The 20,553-nt window shown below is 43.0% G+C and overlaps 1 protein-coding gene across 8 annotated transcripts in view; it reads left to right on the forward strand.

Moving 5' to 3' along the window:
* Positions 1–20,553, forward strand: part of HTR1F (5-hydroxytryptamine receptor 1F) — a 93,960-nt gene that overhangs the window by 30,597 nt on the left and 42,810 nt on the right. For 2 of the 8 annotated variants that reach the window (XM_056559347.1, XM_056559351.1), the window contains exon 1: positions 10,045–10,897. The exons of 3 other annotated variants lie outside the window; for them this stretch is intronic. The gene's annotated coding sequence lies outside the window, so the exon portion shown is untranslated. Of the gene's footprint in view, positions 1–6,527; positions 6,561–10,044; positions 10,898–14,865; positions 15,450–20,553 lie in introns of those variants that run through there. 3 more of the 8 variants (XM_056559350.1, XM_056559353.1, XM_056559349.1) reach the window with 3 other exon arrangements.

Raw genomic sequence — 20,553 nt, forward strand, 5'->3', positions numbered from 1 at the left:
AAAAAAAAGTGAAAAAAAAAGTGAATAAAGATCATTTAACTCTTCCCCTATTAAAGGTTTGAATCACCCACCTTTTCCCATAAAAAAAACACAGTGTAAATAAAAATAAAAATAAACATATATTGTATCACCACGTGCGGAAATGTCCGAATTATAAAAATATATCATTAATTAAACCGCTTGGTCAATGGCGTGCGCGCAAAAAAATTCCAAAGTTCAAAATAGTGCATTTTGGTCACTTTTTACATCATTTAAAAATGAATAAAAAGCGATCAATAAGTCCTATCAAAGCAAAAATGGTACCGTTAAAAACTTCAGATCATGGCGCAAAAAATGAGCCCTCATACCGCCCCATACACGGAAAAATAAAAAAGGTATAGGGGTCAGAAGATGACAATTTTAAACATATTAATTTTCCTGCATGTAGTTATGATTTTTTCCAGAAGTTCGACAAAATCAAACCTATATAAGTAGGGTATCATTTTAATCGTATGGACCTACAGAATAAAGATAAGGTGTCATTTTTACCGAAAAATTTACTACGTAGAAATGGAAGCCCCCAAAAGTTACAAAACGGCGGGTTTTTTTCAATTTTGTCGCACAATGATTTTTTTTTCCGTTTCACCGTAGATTTGTGGGCAAAATGACTGACGTCATTACAAAGTAGAATTGGTGGCTCAAAAAATAAGCCATGATATGGATTTTTCGGTGCAAAATTGAAAGAGGTATGATTTTTTAAAGGCAAGGAGCAAAAAACGAAAATGCAAAAACACTTGCCAAGAAGGGAATTAATAATGCGAGAGTAGGGCCTTACAGGGAAAGTTTTTACCCCCCACCGGTTACAATGGACCATACATTTTTCCCTTCCACCTTTTAGAGGTCTTTGCATCTCATCTATACTTGGTGGTGTAGGTGGCACATGGTGTTTTTTGCACACCTTTCCTTTTGTTTGATTTAAAAAAAAAATTTGGGGTCCATATATTTTATCCTAAGCATATTATTAAAAGTTAAGTTTTACGTAATGCATGTCCTCAATACTTACTTGTGCACACTAATACTTTTACAAAAGAAACTGTTTTCTTCTGCCTTCCTGCCTCATTATTCTACTATTCTGACCCTGCCACATGGCTGATGCCACACATCTGATGCCAAGTCCTCCTTTATTCACTGGGTACTAGTATTGCCACCCACTGCACCACTCTGTCACCGGGTCACTTTCAGGACTCCTGATGCTACTACTGCCACCTCCAGGCTGTCTAATTCTTCCACCATATGTTCTCATGCTGATGCCACCTCCAAGGTGTCTCATACTTACACCATATGTTCTGCTCATGCTGATGCCAGCTCCAAGCTGTCTCATACTGCCACGATATGTTCTCTTCATGGTTCTGCCACCTCCAGCCTGTGTCATTCAGCCACTATATGGTGTCCTAATGCTTCCACCACCTCCATGCTGTGTCATTCAGCCACTATATGTTCTCCTCATTCTACCGCCAACTCCAGGCGGTGTCATTCAGCCACTATATGGTCTCCTTGTGCTGCCACCAACTCCAGGCTGTGTCATTCAACCACTATATGGTCTCCTCATGCTTCCACCACCTCCAAGCTGTGTCATTCAGCCACTATATGTTCTCCTTATGCGGTCACATACTTCAGGCTGTGTCATTCAGCCACTATATGCTGCCGCATAATCCAGGCTATGTCATTCCGCCACTATATGCTGCCGCCAACTCAAGGCTGTGTCATTCAGCCACTCTGTGGTCTCCTCATGCTGCCGCCAACTCCAGGCTGTGTCATTCAGCCACTATATGTTCTCCTCATGCTGCCGCCACCTTAACGCTGTGTCATTCAGCCATTATGTGGTCTCCTCATGCTGCCGCCTGCTCCACGCTGTGTCATTCAGGCACTATATGATCTCCTCATGCTGCCACCACCTCCACGCTGTGTCATTCAGCCATTAGATGGTCTCCTCATGCTGCCGCCAACTCCAGGCTGTGTAATGCAGCCACTATGTGGTCTCCTTATGTTGCTGCCACTTCCATGCTGTGTCATTCAGCCACTATATGGTCTCCTCATGCTGCCACCACCTCCATGCTGTGTCATTCAGGCACTATATGGTCTCCTCATGTTTCCGTCACCTCCACGCTGTGTCATTTAGCCACTAGATGGTCTCCTCATGCTGCCGCCAACTCCAGGCTGTGTCATACAGCCACTATATGGTCTCCTCATGCTGCTCCCACTTCCACGCTGGGTCATTCAGCCACTATATGCTGCTGCCAACTCCAGGCTGTGTCATTCAGCCACTACGTGGTCTCCTCATGCTGCTGCCACCTCCACGCTGGGTCATTCAGCCACTATATGCTGCCGCCTCCTCCACGCTGTGTCATTCAGCCACTATATGGTCTCCTCATGTTGCTGCCACCTCCACGCTATGTCATTCAGCCACTATATGGTCTCCTCATGCTGCCGCCACCTCCACGCTGTGTCATTCAGCTACTATATATGGTTTCCTCATACTGATGCCACCTCTAGTCTCTGTCATTGTGCCGCTCTGTGACAGTGATTCTAATAGTGACACCTCTGATCTGCATGTCATACTGAATAACAGCATTATTTCACTAACCCAGCACACACCCTATGTGTTTTACAGCAAGGCAAAGTGTTCTACACCCCTATTGAGGCTCTCTGTAGGCCAGAAATAGCCATTTTTAATAGCTATTCACCGCATATAAATTCGGACCGAAACAAATCGTTTTGGAAAATTCGCTCATCTCTAAAAGACTTCTTCTATAAGGGAAAAAAATTGTAAAAAGCAAACAAACATGTGTGATGGTGTTTTATTTATTTATTTTTGGTGAAATAATCACAACTTGTAATGAGAATGCAGGGGATAAAACAGCAAATGAAAAACACCTATACTTAAAACAAACAATATTTTTTGAAGCATTTTTTCAGGTCAAACTAAAGTTGTGCCTTTTTGTAGCCAAAGACTAATATATATTTATGTTCAATATGAAAAATAGTAAGAGGCCTGAAGATGTCTGGATGTCAGAGACAAGTGTGGAAATTATTTCTACTGGAACAAATCCTGGTTTTCTATGGTACAATTTGTCCCAGTATCAAAAGGTGACTGAGTGTAGTCAGCAGAAAAATGTCACCGTGCCCGACACACGTCTCCTGAACAGCTCTGGTGTAAGAGTGAGCACGTCTGACTGCCAGTTCACTTCATCAATTAAAGCTCTATAGCTCAGCAAACAGTGCGTCTCCAGCTGTTGCAAAACTACAACTCCAAGCATGCCCAGACAGTCTTTTTTTTTATCACCTGACGAAGGTGGCAAAACATGTGTTAAGGTGGTGGAGAGGTGCGTCACACCTATAGCGCAGCATGTCCCATACAGGTATATGATGTTATTATTGGTAATTTGTGCGTATCCTGTGCCTTGGGTATTGTCTACATTGTTGTCTGGTGAGCAGGGGCTACAGTTGTGCTTGGTTATTGGGTGGGTCCCACCGGGTGGGTCCCACCCCCCACCCACCCCCCACCCACCTGTTCTGGGGGGTTTGGGGTTTTACGGTCAGTATTTTCGATGTAGGAGGGTCCTTTTTTGTATACATGAAATTAATAAAGATATTTGCGATTTGACATCAGTGAAGTGTCAGTCTTTTGTAGGAAGTGTATTGTTTTGGGTTGACACATTATTGTGCTACTACTAGAATTTTTTTAGGTTTGGAGCAACCACTGGAATTGTCTGCTAGCTCAATCCTAGTGAAAAGATGTCAACACTGGATATATCTATTTATTGTATGACACGCCAGACAGTAAGGTTGCGTTCACATGGCAGAAATTCCACGCGAGTTATGATTTGTCCCACGGAATTTTGCCTAAATGTATTGCCCATTTACTTTAAAGGGATACTGCAAGGTCATTCACATAGCAGATTTTCTGCTGCGGAATGTTTGATGTAGAAATCTAGCATTACGCACTCTGGTCAAACAAAAGTCTGGCCTTAGATTTTTCTGTCAATAGGGATTGAATTTCTGCGAAAAAAAACATTCTGAATTTGTGCGGAATGTGTGTGGAATGCGTGCAGAATTTAAACTTAGCTTTAAAAAAGGCCACCGGAAAGTCTGCATCAATTTTGCATCAATTCTACATCAATTTTGTGGTGGCCCAGTACAGGAGTTGCACCTTTGTAACTTCTCTTTTCTTCTTTTGAACAGTGAAGTATTTTGGTTTCTTCCTGTTATGGTTAAGTTCATCATCATTCTGACATTTCATGTTATGCTCAATGGAGGAGATTTATAAAAACCTGTGCACAGAAAAGTTGCCCATAGCAAGCAATCATTCGCTTTTTTCATTTTTAAAGAGACCACTGCAAAATTAAAGAAGCAATCAGAGTGGTTGCTATGGGCAACTGGATAACTTTTCCTCTGCACAGGTTTTGATAAATCTCCCCCAGTCTCTCTGGGGCTTTTCTCCATCGGACCCTTCCCAAAACCAATAAGGATTGACAGAGGTGTGTAAGTCAAGTCATTCCAGTTGAGTACTGATTAACTACATAGGGGGAGATTTATCAAACAATTTAGACTGTTTTTTCCTGTCTAAATTTGTCGCACAGAAAGTCGCAGTCTAAATATGTGCGACTTTTCTGCGACTTTTGCTGTAGAGGATTTTTAGAACATGATGCATGCAAGTCTATTTTAGACGGAAATGCATTGGAAAATGCATTGGTGCTGAATTTATCAAGTGCGACTTTTGTGCGACAAGTCGCATCTGCCCAAAATACGCTGAAATGTCAGACCATGTTGGAGCAGGTCTAAATGCAGTTTAAGCTGTAGACCCTGAAGTCTGAGCACAGAATTTATCAAGGGCTGTGAGACCTTTGATAAATTAGGAGCACAATAGACTGGAGACTAGCACATACGCTGGTCTATAAGCATACCCAGAATAGACTAGATTAGTAAATCTCCCCCATAGTGTTTGACAATGTGACTTCCCTTTTGTTTCTTTACTAAAATTTCTGTTTAAAAATATACATCAGACAGTATGATTAAAGTATACTATGTTCTATGTTAAAGTATAGGTTCTTATGCAGTTCTTCTTTGAATTAACTGGTATTGTTGACCCCTTTAGAAATCCCATAGGTCAATAGGGATCACATAAGTCTTAAAGGCTCAGTAGGATTTACTGCAAGAATTCTCCCAAATGGCCCTTTGGGAGACGTCATCATCACACTGATTTCCTTCTGTTAATTATATTATAGCAATCTATACCTGCTCCATACTGTATCATCAATGATCATTCTCCTGTAGTAGGTGTAGTATCACCTGGGTTAGTGACTACCGCCTTAACTGTCAGTCATACACTCTTCTGTAGGCTTTGGTTTCACACAATGGCCCTGATTTACTAAGAGTAGAGTGTAGGTTTCTTTGTGGGTTTTAATTCTCTATAATTCTTTTTCCATGGTATTTACTAAGGTTTCCCTACATTTTGCACTTTTCCCTACATTTTGTTTTATTTTTACACATGCTCTGATCTGTGGGGTTTTCCTCAGCTTAAATCCACCACATTTTTAGGGGAAACCTTAGTAAATATGTTGGGTTTTTGGGAAAATGTGGGGACACGGACCCTTTTTGGTAGCCACACCCCCTTTTCCCCCAACAGGTTTTCTCAGTAAAACGGAGAGTTGGTCGGGTATTTTTCAAATCTGGCGCCCAACCCGACAAGACATGTTGGGTTTACAATAGTAAATCAGGGCAAATGTATTTGTATTGTGCATTTTTAAGCATAATACACACATTATTCAAAATACACATATTTCACATCCCAAATGCGTTACCCATTGAATTACATTGAATTCAATGAGAATATACTCCACAATGCATATGAAATATTTTTTTTGTTTGTTTGTTTGTTTTTTATGCTTGTAATTCTTACAGGCTTAATTAAAAGTATTATGTGCATATGTTAATTTTCAATAACTTATTGAGCTACATTCTAAAAGAAATAACTAAAAATACATCAAATAAAGTAAAAAAAAACACAGCAAATTAAAAAGGGCTGGAAAATACTTATGAATTTTACACTGATTTCAAGAGAAATAAACATAAAAATGCATACATAAACATAAAAAGCCTCCTTTATATACCTGTACATAAAGAAATGCCAATGTCCCTGCTATAAAACCACTTACGTGCTTATGTACACAACTTACATACACTGTTTTCCATGGTGTAAGTGTTTCTTACGTGTGACGCATTTATCATACTCTCACAGGGGGTTGATAAATTTGGCATACATAAGAAAAAACACTTTTTTTAGTATCCATAAGCAAAAACAAAGAAATGACTTCAGAACATCACTTTGTAACACCACCTCTTCTCATCTGTGACTTTTCTGCTCTAAAGCCTCATTTGTGACAAAAATGTGTGATATATATATATGTATTTATTTCATATTTTTTACCACTTTTTTTCCCCTAAATGTACTAACCTATTTTTTGTATGTTTTTTTTTTCTCATTTCAGTTCCGTGTATGCAAAGGGCTACTTCGGACTACGGTGACCAGCATTTATTTTGTTTTGTTTATTAATAAGATGGTTAACGAGGGCTTGTGGGGGAGTATTTTTTGGAATAAATGTTTTTTAACCTGTTAAGGACGCCCCTAGTCCCTCTCCCGTGATATAACGTGGGATTACACGGTAACCCCGCATCATATCACGGCGGGCCCTGCGTCATAGTGAAGCCGGGACCCGCCGCTAATAGCTCAAAGCTGAGCAGCGCTGCTAAAAGTGAACGTAAAATGTGCCGGTTAGCTCAGGAAGCTGTTCGAGATCGCCGCGGTATAATCGCGGCATCCCGAACAGCTGTACTTCATGAGGAAGGTCTCTTACCTTCCTTCCTGCAGTCCGATCGCCGAATGAATGCTTCAAGCCTGAGATCCAGGCTTGAGCATTCAATTGCCGAAAACACTGATTGATGCATTCCTATGGAGATGCATCAATCAGTGGTAAAGATCAGTACATGCAATGTTATAGCCCCCCCCCCCGGGGCTATAATATTGCATAAGAAAAGTGTAAAAAAAAATCATTAAGCCTTTCAATGATCCCTTCCCCTCAAAAAAAGTTTGAATCCCCGGCATTTCCAAGAATAAAAAAAAAACAGTGTAAATAAAAAAATAAACATATGTGGTATCGTCGTCGTTTGTTGGGTTACCCGTATTTTCATTCTCAGCACGATACCAACCAAGCAGGAACAGCTTGGAACAGGCTGGAAAAGGTGGATACAGTCATAGGAGAGAGTCTCCAGCCCACCGGAGCACCTGAAAGCTGAACTCATTTATGCAGGTTAAAGTCGGCAACCGCCGAGCTGAGAAATTCGTGACAAATCGAATTACTGTAAGTTCGCTCATCTCTAGTTATAGTTACGGCCAATGTTACTGGCCCTCCCTAGCCAAAATAATGCCAGCCTGTTACTGCCTAGGCCCAGGATGCTCCGGGCCTGTTGGTACCAGCTCTTCCCAGCACCCCTGTGGCATTGGGTACCGGGATAATAATTGGGGGTTAGTGCTAGCTGTTTTTGTGGCTGATGCTAAGCCCGGCTTAGTAATGGATTACATCTATTAGACAGCTTCCACTACTAATCCTGTTAAGAAAACTAAAAAAAAAAAAAAAACACACCACATGTTTAAACATTTTTTATTCCAAATACCACTCCACCCACAAGCCCTTGTTATCCATTTTATTAATATTAAACAAAAAAAACCCTGGTCATCGATGTAATCCACTGAATCCGAAGAAGTTCTTTGCATACACAGATCTGAAATGAGAAGAAAAGAACGCGAAAAATATGTTAATACATTTATGGTGCCTCCAGCAGTTGTAAACTACAACCCCCATCCCATGAAGGGAGTTGTAATTTAGCAACAGTGAGCCTTCAGTTTAGCAACAGATGGAGGCACCCTGTTCCTAAACTAAAACTCCCATCATGGGAGTTGTAGTTTAGCAATAGTCAAGGAAGCCCGCTTATCTCCCACCGCATGACTACAGCTCCCAGCATGTCCTCACTGTAAAGGAATGCTAGGAGTTATAGTTGTGAGGCGTGGGCTGGTGGAAAATGTGCAGGCGGGTGACAGGGAAGCTTGTCACCCACTCGCACATTTCCCACCCACCTGCGCAGCATAACTATAACTCCCAGCATGTCCTTACAGCAAGGACATGCTGGGAGTTGTAGCTGGGTGGTGCGCGGATGGCAGGTGGTATATGGGGGGGGGCACGTGGTGGTGGCATACTGCGAGCGGTGGGTGTATGCCGGAGGCAGCGGGTGATAGATGCGGGCGCGTGGTGGCTAGCGGAGACGGCTGGCCGGGAACCATGAATATAATACTACGGCATTGTCATTTCATACTCCTCACCTGGAGCTGTGATTGGCCGAGGGGTCTTAACCAATCTCAGCTTCAGAAGGGAAAAATGAAACTACAATGCCGTAGTTTCAAATTCATGGTAGCTGGCGGGGAGCAGAGCGTTTGTCACCTGCGCCGCATGACTTCAAATCCCAGCAGTACAGTAAGGACATGCTGGGAGTTATAGTTGTGTGGTGCGCTCCGCTCCCCAGCCGGCTCACAGGAATATAACACTACAGCATTGTAATTTCATATTCCCCACTCAGAGCTGTGATCGACCGAGGGGTCTTGGCCAATCACAGCTTCAGGAGGGAAATATGAAATGACAATGACAAATGTGAAATATAAAGTGTCAATGACAAATACGAAATTAAATGACTACGCCCGCATCTATCACCCACTGCCCCCCGCATACACCCACCGCCCTGGCGTACCACTAAAAGTCACAAAAAATTTGCACATGTACATATACACATATCCCCTTAAGGACTCAGGGTTTTTCCGTTTTTGCACTTTCGTTTTTTCCTCCTTACCTTTTAAAAATCATAACCCTTTCAATTTTCCACCTAAAAATCCATATTATGGCTTATTTTTTGCGTCGCCAATTCTACTTTGCAGTGAAATTTGTCATTTTACCCAAAAATGCACGGCGAAACGAAAAAAAAAAATCATTGTGCGACAAAATGGAAAAAAAAACGCCATTTTGTAACTTTTGGGGGCTTTCGTTTCTACGCAGTGCATATTTTGGTAAAAATTACACCTTATCATTATTCTGTAGGTCCATACAGTCATAATGATACCCTATTTATATAGGTTTGATTTTGTCGCACTTCTGGAAAAAATCATAACTACATGCAGGAAAATTTATACGTTTAAAAATGTCATCTTCTGACCCCTATAACTTTTTTATTTTTCCACGTAAAGGGCGGTATGAGGGCTCATTTTTTGGGCCATGATATGAAGTTTTTATCGGTATGATTTTTGTTTTGATCGGACATTTTAATCACTTTTTATTCTTTTTTTAATGGTATAAAAAGTGACCAAAATACGCTTTGTTGGACTTTGGAATTTTTTTGCGCGTACGCCATTGACCGTACGGTTTAATGAATGATATGTTTTTATAGTTCGGACATTTACGCACGCGGCGATACCACATATGTTTATTTTTTATTTTTTTTACACTGTTTTATTTTTTTTATGGGAAAAGGGGGGTGATTCAAACTTTTATTAGGGAAGGGGTTAAATGACCTTTATTAACACTTTTTTTTTACATTTTTTTTGCAGTGTTATAGGTCCCATAGGGACCTATAACACTTCACACACTGATCTTTTACACAGATCACAGGCGTGTATTAACACGCCTGTGATCAGTGTTATCGGCGCTTGACTGCTCCTGCCTGGATCTCAGGCATGGAGCAGTCATTCGCCGATCGGACACCGAGGAGGCAGGTAAGGGCCCTCCCGGTGTCTGGTCAGCTGTTCGGGACGCCGCGATTTCACCGCGGCGGTCCCGAACAGCCCGACTGAGCAGCCGGGTCACTTTCACTTTAGAAGCGGCGGTCAGCTTTGACCGCCGCTTCTAAAGGGTTAATACCGCACATCGCCACGATCAGCGATGTGTGGTATTAGCCGCGGGTCCCGGCCGTTGATTAGCGCCGGGACCGACGCGATATGATGCGGGATCGCGGCGCGATCCCGCTTCATATCGCGGGAGCCGGCGCAGGACGTATATATTTGGTGTATATCCTGCGTCGTTAAGGGGATATACACCAAAAATCCTGTGTAAATCCCTTGATAAATTCCCCCCATAATCATTTGCATACATGGATCTGTGGTGCCTTGGTGGGGGTGTAGGGTAGTTGGGGTGTTGCTGTAGTATATGAGGGGTTAATTTAACTCTTGTCACTCACAACGCCAGGGTGAGGGTTAAAACTCTGAGGTAATGCTGGGCCTAGCGCCACCTTTCCCAAGAGCGATAGGTGAGTGTAGAATAACGGATTGTCCACAACCGGTGCTGAACTGAATAACTTGTAGAAACTTTACTGAAGATTTTCTGTACATGCAGTAACGGTAACAGTCCAGATAACAGAGTCTATATATACAGCACGGCAATGACTGACAGTTGACTGAGACCGATAAGTTATCTTTAGTTTTAGGAGAATTGGATTGCATAGATCCGCTGGATTTAGGGGTTTGTTTAGGTCCAGTGATCTTGCGGAGATTTGCAGGGATTGCAGTAACTCAATTTGGATTATGGCCGAGGCTGCAAGGCTTTGGCCTAGTGGTTGCCGATGACAACTGCGCAGATCCTACCTCTTCAGCAGCCCACGAGGAAAGAGAGCGAGTAATGGCCGCAGCTGAGCCGTTTTAGATTGGTCCATGCAGCTGTCACTCACAGTTACAAAGGATGGTGGGTGATCACCTGACTAGAACCACCAAAGGTCCTTTAGCAAGCCAAAGAGTTCTGTGAACCGCAGGTCCTGCGACGTTAACAAGGTAGGCTTCCTAAATATACATATTTACATTTTTATTTATATGAATATTAGCTAACTGAGGGGTGACGAGGGGTTAACTAAGGAAGAGGACCCCCACTGTTCCTAGGGACTCTGACTTTGGGGACCTCACCACAAGGTACGGTATGAAATACGGTACCGGGACACCACAGATCAGATTTTTATTTAATTCAGTCATTTCTGGAAAAAAATCTGCTACATGTGAATATAGTATTTTTTCTTTGTGTCTCCATGTGTCCATCTAAATAGGTCAGTGCTGGTTGAAATTTTGCAGATCAGCAAAGATATAAGGGGAGATTTATAAAAACCTGTCCAGAGGAAAAGTTGCTGAGTTGCCCATAGCAACCAATCAGATTGCTTCTTTCATTATTCAGAGGCCTTTTAAAAATGAAAGAAGCGACCTGATTGGTTGCTATGGGCAACTCAACAACTTTTCCTCTGGACAGGTTTTGATAAATCTTCCCCAGAGAATTATTTATTTCTTAAAATACAAAAAACTGATAACCAGACAAGTCAGCTTGTTTTACACAAAATTAATGTCTCTAGAAAAATGTTCAATTGTAAAAGGTATTAAAGTGGCACAGATTCTTGGCGCAAACACACCTAAACAAAAAAGGTGACAACTGTTTGGTTATGTTATCCTGCAAAAATTCTGCCATGTGCACAGTGCAGCAGAATCCTGTTGACGTCAATAGGACGCTGTGTGGAATATTTTCCAAAATTCTGCTTGGAAATTTCACTGTGTAAACATAGCCTTAGGGGATTCACTCTGCACATTTATCTAGAGGAAATAGAGAGTGTTTTTATTTTTATATTGTCATGTAATTTTTTGTTCTGTTTTTCATTATTACCGTATTTTTTGCCATATAAGACGCACTTTTTCTTCCCCAAAACTGGGGGAGAAAAGTTGGTGCGTTTTATACGGCGAATGCCTGCGGCCATCAATGGCCGGTACCCGCTGCTAATACAGGACATCACCGATCGCGGTGATGCCCTGTATTAACCCTTCAGACGCGGTGATCAAAGCTGACCGTCGCGTCTGAAGCGAAAATAACACTAACCCGGCTGCTCAGTCGGGCTGTTCGGGACCGTTGCAGTGACATCGCGGCGTCCCGAACAGCTTACAGGACACCGGGAGGGACCTTACCTGCCTCCTCGGTGTCTTCTCCATGCCGGGATCCCCTGCGCTCTCCTTCGTCATCCAATAGGAGTGGCGTGCGTAGCGGCGTGATGACGGCGACGTGATGACGGCGATGGAGAGCGTGGATCCCGGGGAAGAAGACGTCCGGAGCATCGGGGACACCACGGGGACACGGCGACAGCAATGGAGCGACATCCAGGGCACCGGTGACGCATCCGGAGCGGCGGGGACAAGTAAGTATTACCTCCTATACCAGTGGTCTTCAACCTGCGGACCTCCAGATGTTGCTAAACTACAACTCCCAGCCGTTGGCTGTCCGGGCATGCTGGTTGTTGTAGTTTTGCAACATCTGGAGGTCTGCAGGTTGAAGACCACTGTTGGGTTCAGAATCTTTATTTTTTTTAGATTTTGCACCTATAAATTGTGTGCGTCTTATACGCCGGTGCGTCCTATAGGGCGAAAAATATGGTAAATGTTTTAATATTATTTTCAATAAAAAAAACGTTTTCAAATAAATGTTTTTATATTTGTACAAGCTAAGCCTGCTTCATACATGGTGGACAAAAATATGTCCTCTGTGGACAAATGTGTGTCTCATTGTTGAGTATTCGGACACATATTTGTCTCACAAAAATAAATAAATAAATAAACTTAGGCCCATGTGACACAATAGTAATGGCAACATGTGTGATGTTTACTGGCTCACAATTCACCAAGGATAAACATGATTTAAAACAAGCAAATGAAAGTCAGAGATATGACCAGGCACTGCATGGCTCTAAATAAGAACTCGGGAACCAGGGAACAAAGATCTGTGGTATAGGGCACATGTACTGTATATATGCTCCATTACTATCCAGGCAAATATCATAACACTGTATATCTTATTTATCACGAGTAAGAAGAATTAATGGAGCACTCACCGGCAGTGGAGTTGCGACCCGGGTGCGACACACGGTGCACCGTGTGACACCAACCTAATGGGGTGACACCAAGACGCTCCGCAGCACCCCCCCCCCCCATCTGTGCCCGACCGGCCTCCCATCCGTCAGCACCCCCCCCCACCCCCCCTGCGCTGTGTGTGCGGTGCGCCCGTCCGTCAGCAACCCCCCCCTTTCACCTGCACTGTGCGCCCGTCCGTCATCATCCCCCCCCCCTCACCTTCACCAGCACTGTGCCCGGCCTCCGCTCCCACGTCTGCGCCGGCCTGACGTCACACCGCATGGCCGCGCAGGAGGACGTCAGTTACGTCACTCGCAGGGCGCCAGGTGAGAAGGAGCGCTGCGCTGGATGGGTGAGTGTGTGTGTCTAGCTGTCTGTCTGTCTCTATCTATGTTTGTGTGTGTGACTCTGTGTGTGTAACTGTGTGTGTGTGTGTGACTGTGTGTACTGTATGTGACTGTGTGTGTGTATGTGACTGTGTGTGTGTGACTGTGTGTACTGTATGTGACTGTGTGTATGTGACTGTCTGTGTGACTGTGTGTGTTTGTGTGACTCTCTGAGTGTGTGTGACTGTGTGACTCTGTGTGTGTGACTCTGTGTGTGTCTGTCTGTGAGTGTGTGTCTCTCTGACTGTGTGTGTGTTTGTGTGTGTGTCTTTCTGTGTTGTATGTGTTTTTTGTGTGTGTGTGTGTGGGGGGGGGGGGGGGGGGGGGGGTTGAACCAGCGATCTATTGTGGGGAGACTTTGACCCATTGTGGGGAACCTGCAAGGGAACCTGCAAGGGAACCTGCGGCATAATGTGGGGAAACTACTACCTAATGTGGGGAGTCTATGCTACTTAATGTGGGGAATCTGTGCTACCGAATGTGGGGAATCTATTCTACCTAATGTGGGGAATCTGTGCTACCTAATGTGGGGAATCTGTGCTACCTAATGTGGGGTAACTGGTACCTACCTAATGTGGGGGAACTGCTGCCTACCTAATGCTCCCCCCTGGCAGTAGCACCCTCATCATCCACCAGCAACACCCCCCCCCCCCCCAGCAGCACCTCCATCAGCAGATCCTGATGGTGGATGATGGCGGTGCTCCTGCCAGGAGGATGATCCTGCCGATGGATGATGGGGGTGATACTGCCAGGGGGGATGGCCAGTAGCACCCTCATCATCCTCCAGCAACACCCCCCCCCCCCCAGTAGTAGCACCCCCATCATCCACTAGCAACACCACCAATACCTCCCTCCTGTAGTAATAGCATCAGCTAACGGATGTTGAGGGGTGTTACTGCGGTTGTGGTATTATAATCAGAGGGTGCACTGTATGGCAACGTTATATTCAGAGGGAGCAGTTTGTGGTAGTATTATATTCAGAGAGCGCAGTGGGTGGTTGTATTATATTCAGAGGGCGCAGTTTGTGGTAGTGTTATATTCAGAGAGCGCTGTGTGTGGTAGTATTATATTCAGAGGGCGCAGTTTGTGGTAGTATTATATTCAGAGAGCGCTGTGTGTGGTAGTATTATATTCAGAGGGCGCAGTTCGTGGTAGTGTTATATTCAGAGAGTGCTGTGTGGGGTAGTATTATATTCAGAGGGCGCAGTTTGTGGTAGTATTATTAGAGATGAGCGAACTTACAGTAAATTCAATTCGTCACGAACTTCTCGGCTCGGCAGTTGATGGCTTATCCTGCGTAAATTAGTTCAGCCTTCAGGTGCTCCGGTGGGCTGGAAAAGGTGGATACAGTCCTAGGAAAGAGTCTCCTAGGACTGTATCCACCTTTTCCAGCCCACCGGAGCACCTGGAAGCTGAACTAATTTATGCAGGAAAAGCCATCAACTGCCGAGAAGTTTGTGACGAGTTGAATTTACTGTAGTTTGCTCATCTCTAAGTATTATATTCAGAGGGCGCAGTGGGTAGTAGTATTATATTCTGAGGGTACAGTATGTGGCGGTATTATATTCAGGGGTACAGTATGTGGCGGTATTATATTCAGGGGTACAGTATGTGGCAGATTTATATTCAGAGGGTACAGTATGTGGCAGATTTATATTCAGAGGGTACAGTATGTGGCAGATTTATATTCAGAGGGCGCAGTTTGTGGTAGTATTATATTCAGAGGGTACAGTATCTGGTAGTATTATATTTAGTGGGTACAGTGTGTGGCAGTATTATATTCAGGGGTACAGTATGTGGCAGATTTATATTCAGAGGGTACAGTATGTGTTGGTATTTAGAATGTACAGTGTGTGGTAGTATTATATTCAGTGGGTACGGTGTATGGAAGGTTTATAATCAAAGAGTATAGTGCATAGTAATATTATATTTAGAGGATACAGTGTCTGGCAGGTTTATAATAATAATTGTTTTCATATAGAGGAGGAGAATGCGCTGACATAGTGAGGATACGTCTGGGCGTCACATTCTACAGAGAGAAGTTTTAGCTGAAACAAGTCCTGGCGGTATGTACCATCTGAATTAGATAAGGAAAGACTATAGAGAAGACGTCACCTGTTGTCACTGATATCATTGTACATTCTCCTCTCTGTGTCCTATCAGAGCTGTAGTCACTAGTCAGTTATACAGTTAGGTCAGTGAAACTACAACTCCCAGCATAACCTCACCACTGCTCAAAGGGGTACTCTACTGGAAAACATTTTTTTTAATCAGCTGGTGCTACAAAGTTAAACAGATTTGTAAATTACTTCTATTTAAAAATCTTAATCCTTCCAGTACTTATTAGCTGCTGTATAAGCGATTCTTTTTTAATTTCTTTTCTGTCTGACCACAGTGCTCTGTGCTGACACCTCTGTCCATGTCATGAACTGTCCATAGTAGGAGCAAATCCCCATAGCAAACCTATCCTGCTCTGGACAGTTCCTGACATGGACAGAGGTGTCAGCAAATAGCACTGTGGTCAGACTGGAAAGAACTACACAACTTCCTGTGGAGCACACACCAGCTTATAAGTACTGTAAGTATTAAGATTTTAAATAGAAGTAATTTAAAAATCTGTTTAACTTTCTGGCACCAGTTGATATAAAAGTAAATGTTTTCCAGTGGAGTACCCCTTTAACCCCTTAAGGACCAAGGGCGTACAGGTACGCCCTTTGACCTGCTCTCCTGATATAACGCGGGGTTACACAGTAACCCCGGGTCATATCACGGCGGGCCCGGCGTCATAGTGAAGCCGGGACCCGCCTCTAATAGCGCGCAGTGCCGATCGCGGCACCGCGCGCTATTAACCCTTAAAAGTTAAACCGAAAGTGGCCAGCTAGCTCAGTCGGGCTGTTCGGGATAGCCGCGGCTAATCGCGGCATCCCGAACAGCTGACAGGACAGCGGGAGGGCCCCTACCTGCCTCCTCGCTGTCCGATCGCCGAATGACTGCTCAGTGCCTGAGATCCAGGCCTGAGCAGTCATGCGGCAGAATCGTTGATCACTGGTTTCTTATGAGAAACCAGTGATCAATAATGAAGATCAGTGTGTGCAGTGTTATAGGTCCCTATGGGACCTATAACACTGCAAAAAAAAAGTGAAAAAAAAAGTGAATAAAGATCATTTAACTCCTCCCCTATTAAAAGTTTGAATCACCCCCCTTTTCCAATAAAAAAAAACACAGTGTAAATAAAAATAAAAATGAACATATATGGTATCACCGCGTGCGGAAATGTCCGAATTATAAAAATATATCATTAATTAAACCGCTCGGTCAATGGCGTGCGCGCAAAAAAATTCAAAAGTCCAAAATAGTGCATTTTTGGTCACTTTTTATATCATTTAAAAATGAATAAAAAGCGATCAATAAGTCCTATCAATGCAAAAATTGTACCGTTAAAAACTTCAGATCACGGCGCAAAAAATGAGCCCTCATACCGCCCCATACATGGAAAAATAAAAAAGTTATAGGGGTCAGAAGATGACAATTTTAAACGTATTAATTTTCCTGCATGTAGTTATGATTTTTTCCAGAAGTCCGAAAAAATCAAATCTATATAAGTAGGGTATCATTTTAATCGTATGGACCTACAGAATAAAGATAAGGTGTCATTTTTACCGAAAAATGTACTACGTAGAAACGGAAGCCCCCAAAAGTTACAAAACTGCGTTTTTTTTTTTCATTTTTGTCGCACAATGATTTTTTTCTCCATTTCACCGTAGATTTTTGGGCAAAATGACTGACGTCATTACAAATTAGAATTGGTGGCGCAAAAAATAAGCCATCATATGGATTTTTAGGTGCAAAATTGAAAGAGTTATGATTTTTTAAAGGCAAGGAGCAAAAACGAAAATGCAAAAACGGAAAAAACCCCGGTCCTTAAGGGGTTAAGTAATTCTGGGAGCTGTATATTTCAATGGTGAAAACTTCTTTAACACTTTCCTATTCTGTGGCAACTGGTATATCTGATTATTATACTGGAATTTCTCACAATGCGCTACAACAGTGGTGTCTGTCACAACAGGCTAAAAACTTACTGGGGGTAGGGGGTAGGTATGGGGGTGACACCATTTTCTACCGCACCGCGTGACACCAACCCTAGCAACGCCACTGCTCACCGGGTATCCGTATAAAAGAACGACAGTTTCTCACCAGACAGACCGTTTCCCACCAGACAGAACGTTTCTCACCACCAAATGTATAAAAAACGAATGTTTCTCCCCAGACAGACCATTTCTCACCAGACAGACCATTTCTCGACAAACATTAAAAAAAAAAACTGTTTCTCACCAGACAGGTACTTCTTTCTGCCTCCAATGGAGGCAGGAAGAAGCACCTGTCTGGTGAGAAACAGTAGTCCCCTATCCACACTACCTTCTTGTTCCTTGTCTCCTCGCTGAACTGTTTTTTTGTTTTTGATATGGAATAAATAAAAGCTTTTTATACAGATACTTGGTGAGTGCTCCATTCATTCTTCTTACTCTTGATGATTTAAAGTTAGTAAATTGTCTCACCAAGATAACCACTTCTTTAATAATAAGCTGTCCCATCGATAAGATGATGACTATTAATGATCTCCCAAGAATACTGGGCAATCGCTACAAGGAAAGTGGCTGACTAGTAACCATACATGGCTGGGCTGAGTGCACCATCAGAAGAAAGGTCTTTGCGTAAACATTGTAAAACTATATTTGCAATTAAATCTTTTAAAAGAACATATAAATAAAACAACTAGATAAAGAAAGGCTTTACATGTGAGAGTAAAACATGTTGTATTACAAAGCTGACAAAGTTGGGGACCCTTGTCAGGATTAAACTTAATACAAGAATACAGGAATGTGGAGAGTTTTAAACTCATACATGAAAATTTTGAGTGAGTTTAGTTTGCAAGATAACTATGTGTTTTGTTTACTTTAAATGAGATAAAAGAACAAATAAATTGCTTTATATATACACCAGCTCAGGGGCGGGAGAAAATATGGATTACCAATAATTGAGTTTTTCGCTACACAGCTGCTTTTTGGGAAGGTTACTACAAAAAAAAAAAAAAATTTACTTGGTTTATTTTTTAGACACAATACATCTACCCCAGTTTTCTGCAGTAAATAGCGCCCTGTATTATATGAGGATTGGCTGTTATTGTTGGTGTTGGTGTGTGTGTGTTGGGGGGATGGTGTTACTTATGGTGGTGTTTTGCTAATGTTGGTGTTTGCTGTGTGTGTGTGTGGGGGGGGGGGGGGGGGTTCTTATGGTGGTGGTTTGTGCTCCAAGGGTGTGTGTTTCAGATGAATTGACCTAATTCAGGAAAATCTTGGACACATCTTGACCTCTTGTATACATTGTATTTAGTTATCCAGAAGCAGGCATATATTATTCTGGAGTGTCCCACCTGAATGTCTTTTTTTGATGCTTTATCATGTATTTTTTTCTGTTAAAACTAGAGATTAGCGAACTTACAGTAAATTTGATCCGTCACGAACTTCTCTGCTCGGCAGTTGATGACTTATCCTGCATAAATTAGTTCAGCTTTCAGGTGCTCCGGTGGGCTGGAAAAGGTGGATACAGTCCTAGGAAAGAGTCTCCTAGGACTGTATCCACCTTTTCTAGCCCACGGGAGCACCTGAAAACTGAACTAATTTATGCAGGATAAGACATCAACTGCCGAGCCGAGAAGTTCGTGACGAATCGAATTTACTGTAAGTTCGCTCATCTCTAGTTGAAACCATTAAAAAAGTATTTCAGGATTTTTTTTTCCACCTAGGATTATTTTCTGCAGCCTACAAAATGAGTGTTGTCTCGGACCTTTTCCAACTTGTTGTGCGGCCCGAGATAATATATCACACGTCAGATGTTGAAAGGAGGCTTGGCTGCTTTGTCTGTTGTGGGTAAAGCCAGACCCCTGTTCAGGTTACAGGCACACATGTGCATGCATTCATTATACACAGATTGTGTGTCTGGTGATGTTGGGCAAGTCATGTGATCAAAGGGAACATGGCTATGATTAAATGGGTGGGGCGACCGATGTGTGGGAGGCAAATAAGTCACCTCCCACCTTGAAACAAAGGATCATGGGGATTGCAGTCTTCAGGAGGCCACAGAAACAGGAAGTAGTGAGTTCCCTTAAACAAGCCAGCAGCGTGATGAGGGACACTGCACTTGGCCAGTTACCACCAACACAAGCACAGATCCTTTGTAAGTATGTGCATTGCTGTATGAGACTTAACCTCTTAAGGACTCAGGGCATACCTGTACGCCCTGAGCCCGGTCCCGGTGTGAAAAACGGGGTCACGCAGTGACCCTGGATCACACCGGGTCGGTCCTGGCTGCTAATGATAGCCGGGACCGTGGGCTAACAGCGTGCGGCACCAATCGTTGTGCTGCGTGCTGTTAACCCTTCAGACACGGCGATCAAAGTTGACCGCCACGTCTGAAAACGAAAATAAACGCTTCCGGGCAGCTCAGTCGGGCTGATCGGGACATCGCGAAAAAATCGCGATGTTCCGATCAGCTGGGACGCAGGCGGAGGTCTCCTTACCTCTCTCCGCGGCGTCCGATCGTCGATTGATTGCTCCAAGCCTGAGCTACAGGCTTGAGCAATCAAGCCCCTATCTGACTGATCCGTTCAAAGCTATGGTTTTGCAGGGATCAGCATAGGAAAAAAAAAAGTTAACAAAGGTCATTTAACCCCTTCCCTAATAAAAGTTTGAATCACCCCCCTTTTCCCATAAAAGAAAAAAAGTGTAAATAAAAATAAAAATTAACATATGTGGTATCGCCACGTGTGTAAATGTCCGGACTATAAAATTATATCATTAATTAAACCGCATGGTCAATGGCGTACGCGCAAATAAATTCCAAAGTGCAAAATTAATAAAAAGCGATTAAAAAGTCCGATCAACACAAAAATGGTACCGATAAAAACTTCAGAACACAGTGCAAAAATGAGCCCTAATACCGGCCCGTACGCAGAAAATTTAAAAAGTTACAGGGGTCAGAAGATGACAATTTTAAACGTATAAATTTTCCTGCATGCAGTTATAATTTTTTCAGCAGTGTGACAAAATCAAACCTATATAAGTATGGTATAATTTTAACCGTATAGACCTACAGAATAAAGATAAGGTGTAA

Source organism: Hyla sarda, chromosome 2 (assembly GCF_029499605.1).
Source record: "Hyla sarda isolate aHylSar1 chromosome 2, aHylSar1.hap1, whole genome shotgun sequence".
Taxonomy (NCBI): Eukaryota; Metazoa; Chordata; class Amphibia; order Anura; family Hylidae; genus Hyla; species Hyla sarda.